This window comes from Lonchura striata, chromosome 4 (assembly GCF_046129695.1).
Source record: "Lonchura striata isolate bLonStr1 chromosome 4, bLonStr1.mat, whole genome shotgun sequence".
Classification (NCBI taxonomy): domain Eukaryota; kingdom Metazoa; phylum Chordata; class Aves; order Passeriformes; family Estrildidae; genus Lonchura; species Lonchura striata.
Window position 1 is genome coordinate 36,970,678 of NC_134606.1, and position 7,453 is coordinate 36,978,130.

General features: G+C 34.4%; 1 long non-coding RNA gene across 1 annotated transcript in view; it reads right to left on the minus strand.

Annotated features, from left to right (window-relative positions):
• The window catches only part of LOC110467584 (uncharacterized), a 44,233-nt gene that overhangs the window by 11,302 nt on the left and 25,478 nt on the right, over positions 1–7,453 (minus strand). Inside the window, exon 2 of the long non-coding RNA XR_004148275.2 lies at positions 6,854–6,969. This is a non-coding gene — a long non-coding RNA (uncharacterized LOC110467584). The remainder of the gene's footprint in view (positions 1–6,853; positions 6,970–7,453) is intronic.

The following is a 7,453-nucleotide window of genomic DNA, read 5'->3' on the forward strand; positions in this document are numbered from 1 at the left end:
AACATTAGAAGTATTCATGTCTAAATGTCACTCCGCTAAAAAGTTTGACAGTTGCACAGACTAGCTCAAATGGGAACTTGGGGAGCAATACAAAATCCTGATATTGGACAGATTTTGAAAGGCATGTGGGGACAACAAAACCACATTGTAATTACTGTCTGACCCTCATCACACAATAATTGTTGAGCTCTCTGGAACAGTAAAAGAAAGAAAATTAAAACACGATGCATTTGTTCAAATAAATATGAGTTCAGAAAAGCACAAATGGTAGGCTGCTTCTCCAAAATGTACATCTTTCCAAATCCACAGTCACATGGAGAAAAAGACAAAGCTTTTGAAGGACATTTGTATTAAATATTTGGGTAGCTACATATTTTGTATATTTCAACTGATGGAGCAAAAAATCTTTTACACATGCTTCGTTCACTTGAATGAGCCATCATTTGACTTCTACTGACTTTACTCATACAACTGAAGTTAAGAATACATAGATATGCTTTCTTGGATTCTTTATTCAAGTCTTGATCCTTATCATAGGCCTCTGTATGCAAACAGATTTTTTTTTTCAATTGTATTTCAGCCAGGCAACTACTGTAGCAAAGCAACAGCTTCATCATTATAGCTGCCATTGTAATCCCCATTTTTCAGTTGTTTCTCCCATTTTTCATACAAATGTCTCTTATTGATGTTCAGTATCAATATTCCATGATCATGTATTATTGAGATTCAATGTGAGTTCTGCTATTGATTTCAGTAAGGGAAGACCCCTGGTGAGAAAGGGGGAAAAAAAAAAAGAGTAGAGTGTTCTGTAGGTACCAGACCAAATTTCATGCTGAAATCAATAAGTTTATAGGTAGTGTAAAGCCAATAGAGAATATAGACTGAATAATCTTGAGCAATTAGATGTACCCAGACTGCATGGATTCAGTCTTCTATTGATTTTGTCATTGCCTTACAACGTGTGTTTTAGTAGCAATTACACTTTCTGGCAAAATTTTTTTTCTCTCTCAGCATCTAAATTGTTGCTTCTTGATTAATCAACAGGAAAAATCAGTGCTCTATCCATTGCAATTCCAAGCTTTAATTCAATTACCATCTGTGAACTAATCAAACATTGATCTAGCTATATCGATAGGCAGAAGGCAAATTTTTATACCACTATATTTCTTTATCACCAAAGGTTACATTTTAGCTCATTCATCACAAGTCTAAATATTTAGTGTAGTTCAAAACCAAAAATCTCCTCTCATCTTTAATGTCATTTAATTAAAAAAACATAAGACCTTTTATGTCCTATTGCCTATTTTCTGCTTTTTGTTCTATACTAGTGCAGGGTTATTTTGCAAACAAAAGTCCAAAATACTTTGCTCAGGGTGATTTTAATAGACTGAAACAAGAAAGAACAATTCTTTTTGTTTTTGTCAGAAATTACTGTCCATCATTTCAATTCTATTGCCACTGACTTCCTCCTCTCTTAACAGCTGTTCTGTGTATTCATTTAAGGAAAAAGGACTCTAGAGTTTTGGGTTTTTTTTAATGAGTAAATGAGTTAGGTGTTTGTTTTTTTTTCTTCTATGAGCTTCCCTGTCACTGCTTATATAATTTTGCTTATTATATGTCTCAAGATAAATGTCAAATAATTTTATCTGGAAAACAGCTAACAGCAGTTTTGAGAAAAGATGGGGTTAAGCTCTTATTTACTGTCTCTGTGGAAGCAATTACCAAATGATAACTCCACTATTTTTATTGCCCAGCCCTAGGGCTATCATGGTTGAAAGAAGTAAAGTAATCATAATGATCAACATTAGCCCTAGTAATATTACATTGAAAAGTGAAAATTTAAAACAAAATAGACAACAGAAAAGCAAAACAAAAACCCACAAAACAAACAAAAAAATTCCAGGGCCCTTTAATATCTTGGATTAAAAGACTTAAAAATCACAGAAATGTCTGCCCTAAGGGGAGAGGGATCTGACTGTCTTGCCTCCTATATAAACAATCACTAAAAATAGCTAAAGCAAAAAGTAAATAGATAAACTTCCTTTATGTCACTTAGCTTTGCCTTAAGGAGACTGGATACCCTAAATATCTTTTAACAGGTCTAGAGGTTGTAGCCTAAAAAAAATTCAAAAAAACCCCAAAATAATAGTCAAGTAAATTACCTAGAAAAGGCACGTAAGGCACATAAGAAGTTAAGGCAAGTCTTTGAAGAGCAGGAGTCCTGAATTGTCCTGTCCCTTTCTTTCCACCAAATCTTAGCTTATGCCTCTGCTCTGAGCATACGAGATCTGTGAACAACTTTGTTTTCCACAGGAATTGCTTTCACTGCTATACTGCAACTTCAGTAAACCACATTAGCTTTACCTAAGTGTTTTAAAATTAGTCTTTAGGAGTGATTAAAACTTTTTTTCCCCCAAAGTTACAGATGACTTTTAAGTATTAGCTGTACTTTATTTCCTTTTACTAATTTAATATCCTGTTTAGGCTGTCTCATTGGGTTTAACAAGGGCTTATTTTTATTTTATTTCAGAAAAAAAGCCCAACTATTAGACTCTAATATAAAGCATCTCAAATTCTGAAATGGTATTAACATCCTCTAGAAAGAGTGCTCTGGCCTTGATGTGCTTGGAAGGAATTTGCTCAAGTGTTGCCAGGTAATTACTTTCTCCAGTTGGTATCAATATTCTTATATTAATAACTAGTTGTATTATCAAATGACCTCAATATATTTTTCATAAATCATGTAATTATTAATCTACAAGAGTATTAAGAAATTATTACATGAAGGTTATATAAAGATACAGAGCATTTACAACATGTCTTAAAAGGCACTTGTCATCTTAGCCATAAAGAAGAGCAAAAATTTATTATACTGAGAGGAATAATGAATCAAATAAAAGCTAACCAATGCTTTTACTATGTTCTTTTATTGAAAATACTTTTCTATGAATCATAGGTCTTCATTTGTGAAAGGAATAGAAGTTCATTTTGTAACAACGTTTACAGCTCTAATGAGAATTTCAATATCACTATGTTGACATGTTCCTTAGAAGAATACCATTACATTGTTCTACACAAAAGATATTTCAAAATCAATCTCAACCTAATTTTTCCAGCCAAAAATAATTCCAATATTCCAATTCAATTCTCCTAAATGGTCCAGTTTCTGAGAAAATGTTCTTTATTAAATTACTTTAGAGTTTTTGGGTATTTATGATTTGCAATTACAGAAAACTCACAATAATCAATATTTATTCTTCAATAGAACATAATATTAAGAATTAAAGGGACATGTAAATTGTGAAAATCTGCATTTTGAGCTCTTTATAAAGTATGGTGTTTTATGATCTTGAATTATACCTTCTAGACATTGCTTTAGCTATATACTGGGACACCAGAAACTTACTGCTGTGTTCTAAACCAGTAAAGTGATAACATGAACAGCTGAAACAAAAAACTACATTACTATACTGGACTTTAATTTCCAGATAGTGGGAATATCCAGATCTATCTCTCTTCAATATTAAAAAGACTTAGAGAATATTGCAATTACCTAATTTTACAATAAATACTGGTAATTATATTAAAAATCCAGTCTCATACTTCAAAATAGTTCTGTGCTGTGAAATTTTGAGTATCTTCAGAAAATATAAAGAAGGTACTGAAACTCCAGTACCTTTCTGTGTCCCTTTGTTCAGTACCTCACGAATCTCATAATGAAAAACATGTTTCATATGTAAAAGTAGAAATTTGTCATCTTGCTTCTGTGGTGACTGTGATTATTTATTTCACTGCACCTGTCTGGAAAGCCTGATCACAGCTCTTCCTTAGCTCCTAAGTACTGGAGGAAAATTAGCTGTTAGTACAAATATTTTTTCCAGGCTAAATCCCTGTCTAGAATCAAGTAGCCCAAAACTGAACAAGGTATACTCAGTGTAGCGTAAAGAAACCCAAGCAAAAGGGAAAAGAGGGAATATTCATGGCACTTAACCTCTAGCTACTGAAGTTCTAATACAGCTCAATTGCTGTTAGGATTCCTCCACCCCAAAGGAGCATGGCTGGTTCATTTGTGAGATGCTATTCTACGTTTTACACCTTCAGCCACAAAAAGTCCCAGCTGCAGCAGTCTGTGGGATAAAGGGAGCAGAAGAGAGTGCTTACACAGAAGCTCAAAGGTTAGTGCATGCTTCAAAGCCCCTTGGAAAGGGACTATATTTAAACATTGATGTATGTGTCTTCCTGAGCAGGCATACCCAGGCGATAATATTTGAGGCAGGTTCAATTAAATATTAACATACCTGACCCTTCATTCAAAGGAATTGAGCATATTTCCACTTGTTACACTGGGAAAATATTATGGGAGCACTCTTCTATTCTCAAGTCTGAGTAACTATGGGACTGGAGCCAAGTGGCACTGCCACCAAATAAAGCTCTATCCTGTATTTGCTGCTCAATCCTGATGGTTTACCCAAATGCAACCCCATTAAAATCATTGTGCAGAAGGAAGCTCAGCATCATCATTTCCCTATATGACGCTTAATACATTTCAAAGCAATTCTTGCAGTATTTGCAGTCATAGGATACAATTTTCTCTTCTAGATTTTTCAGCTAGGTTGCAATTGAAATTTTAATTTCTTTTATAATTCTGTTGAATCAGCAAAAATTACTCAAATTGGCATTATGTTATTAATTTTATAACTTTTTCCAGAGCATACAATGTTCCAGTTTTCTTCTGTTTGTTGATCATTGGCTAATATGTTGTTAAGTCACAGGATAATGTTTGTTTTAGTTCTTGGGCCTTAAATTTTAAAATGCAATGCTGACCTTTTTGCTTAGTTGCTCTTTCTTAAAACACATTTTGTGGGAAAATTTTACAAACTTCCTTTCATAGCACCTAAAAATAATGAGATTTTTTTCCTGTTATATTTTTTTTAATAGTGCAGCACACTCACCTCCTGCCAGGCAGCTTATACAAATTACTACAAACATAAAGGTAAATGTTATTTTAACACTTGTTTTGGACTCCAACATAGAAATATATTACATATTTTATTAGCTCATTTACCACCTACTAAGTTATATTATTAGCTAATTCACTGAACATGATATGTGTTAGGTAGATTTTGTTACCACTTTAAAGGGACTCTGAGTCTGGTCTGTGCTTTTCTGAATACACCAAATTTACTGTTTGTGTGTTTATAACTGAAAAATAAACCTGAGAGATGTAGGAAGGCATAAAATCAAAGGGTAGGATCTGCCTCCGTCTCACACACCATACCTTATTATTATAATAAGTAATTGATTTCTCATTGCCATTATTCAATAGCTCTGATTTACAGCCCACTATGGTTAATGAAAGAAAAAGGCTCATGAGTGAAACCTGAACTTCATTTAAGTACTTGTTAACACTTACAGTGACTCTGTAGGATTGGGAATTTGGTAAATGTCGAAGTGGCAGAATCTCAGACAAATTTCTTTGGTCTTGAATTTTGGTGGGACATGTAATCCGAAATTCCCAAGTTCTGTTGAAAATCATCATAAAAGAAATACCGACTAGGACTTTTAATAGCCTAATCCTACTGAGCATTATTATAGCCTTGTGTTTGTATAAGCCTGCTACAGTTCAAGTTGCCAGCAGTAAATGAGTCATGCATAGAGATTTTAGGGATTGTCACCTTGGAAAGCTAGTTCTGTCTTAATAAAGAAGTCATTCTATTGATGTACTACATATATTATATGTCATCTGAAAATAATTTGGGGTTTTTTTGCTGTATCTTAGAGAAAGATTTTTTTCTTATAATTTGACATATCTTTTCTCATAATTTATAGCAAATATGTTTTTAATAGCACTGTAGTCCAACCTATCCAACACTTCATGGCTCTAACCAGACTTAAGAAATCTCCTGAGGATTTTAGTACTATTAAAAATGTGCAGTAAAAAGCCATAGTAACTGGAGTGAGAATAGAAAATGGGGAGCATTAGTTAGGGTAGGAAAGAAGAAAAAAGATATCAGAAAGAGATGTCCCAATAGCCACCATCCAGCAGGATTCTGCAGTTTTACAGCAAGAGGTAAAGACAATCCCATGCCATAAAGGGGAGAGAGCTTAATGAACGACACCAGATCAAAAATAATAGAAAAAAAAAAGTCCCAAAAATTGAAAGTGGAAGGCTGAGGAGACAAACTGTGGCAAAGTCCCATAGCATCTAGAAAGAAGGTAATTTGTTAATAAAGTGGAACGAGAGGTTGAAGATATGGTAAGTAAAAATCATTGATGACCTAATATAAAAAAGAGGGATCATACCTCTGAATGCATGGTGTCTCTTACACTAGACAAAACTAAGGAATGAAGAAATAAAAGAATGGGAATCACACTTAGATCAGAGACAGAAGGGAAGAAATTTGCAAACAGAAAAATAAAAGTAGAAAATACAAGAATGGACTAAGGAGCAATAGGAGAAATCCACCAACATTCTTTCCCCCTCACCTCGCATCCCAACCCTGTGGTACTGAGACATAAAAAAAGTGAAAACTGAGAAAAGCAAATAATTCTTATCTATGATTCTGTCTCTCTTATCTGAGCTTCATCCCATATGGAGGACTGAAACTAGGCTTAATAACTCCAGATAAACTCCTGTGTGACACAGCAGCATCCTTTCCTCTTTCAAAACACAGGGAACCAGTACTTCTTTACCATTTTCAACTCTCCTATGAGTTTAGTTTAGACTGGAGGAAAGCAGTGGTCCTGTGGAGATTATTTTTCTCTAATAGCAAGGCTAATCAATACTTATGGAAAATAAGGAAAACAGAAGAACAATGGTCAAGAAGATAACTCAGTCCTAGAGTTCACTCACCTATACTTGAAGGGTGGCCAGTTGTAGTCCATGGAATAAAATCTGCTTCCAAAGCTGTCTTCTAGTATGGTTGGCAGCCTCCAGTTTCTCAGAATAATGCTTCTATCATGACTATCCTGCACATTAAATATAAAACATCAACATGACAGGGGGAGACACTCAGGAGTTTAATCTACAAGCTGGACTCTTGTATTTCCAATTCTGCCCCAAGAAACTAAAGGTTTGCCAGCTATGCTGCTCTAAATTTCTTATTAGAGGGGTTTTGAGCCTTCAGTATAGGCTTTGGCTATGGAGAAACCCAAATTCTTCATGGTGGGTTTTCAACAAACTCACTTGGAACTATGAAAGAGAGATGGGCTAACTTTTCCCTAATTAGCAGCTTATCTTTAATATTAGTTGCAGCAATAGTATTGTACTAATAGCCATTATATAGGACCAACCTGATGTTTACTCAGCTGGCTTTTGTTCATCTAACAACCTTCCACACTTAGCACTGACCATTTTTTTGACAGAACTGGGTCAGGGATAGGGTCTGAGAGAGCCAATGGGTATACTTCAAAGCTTTCTTCATGCAAAAAGAATTCCTGCATTTCTCTAGAA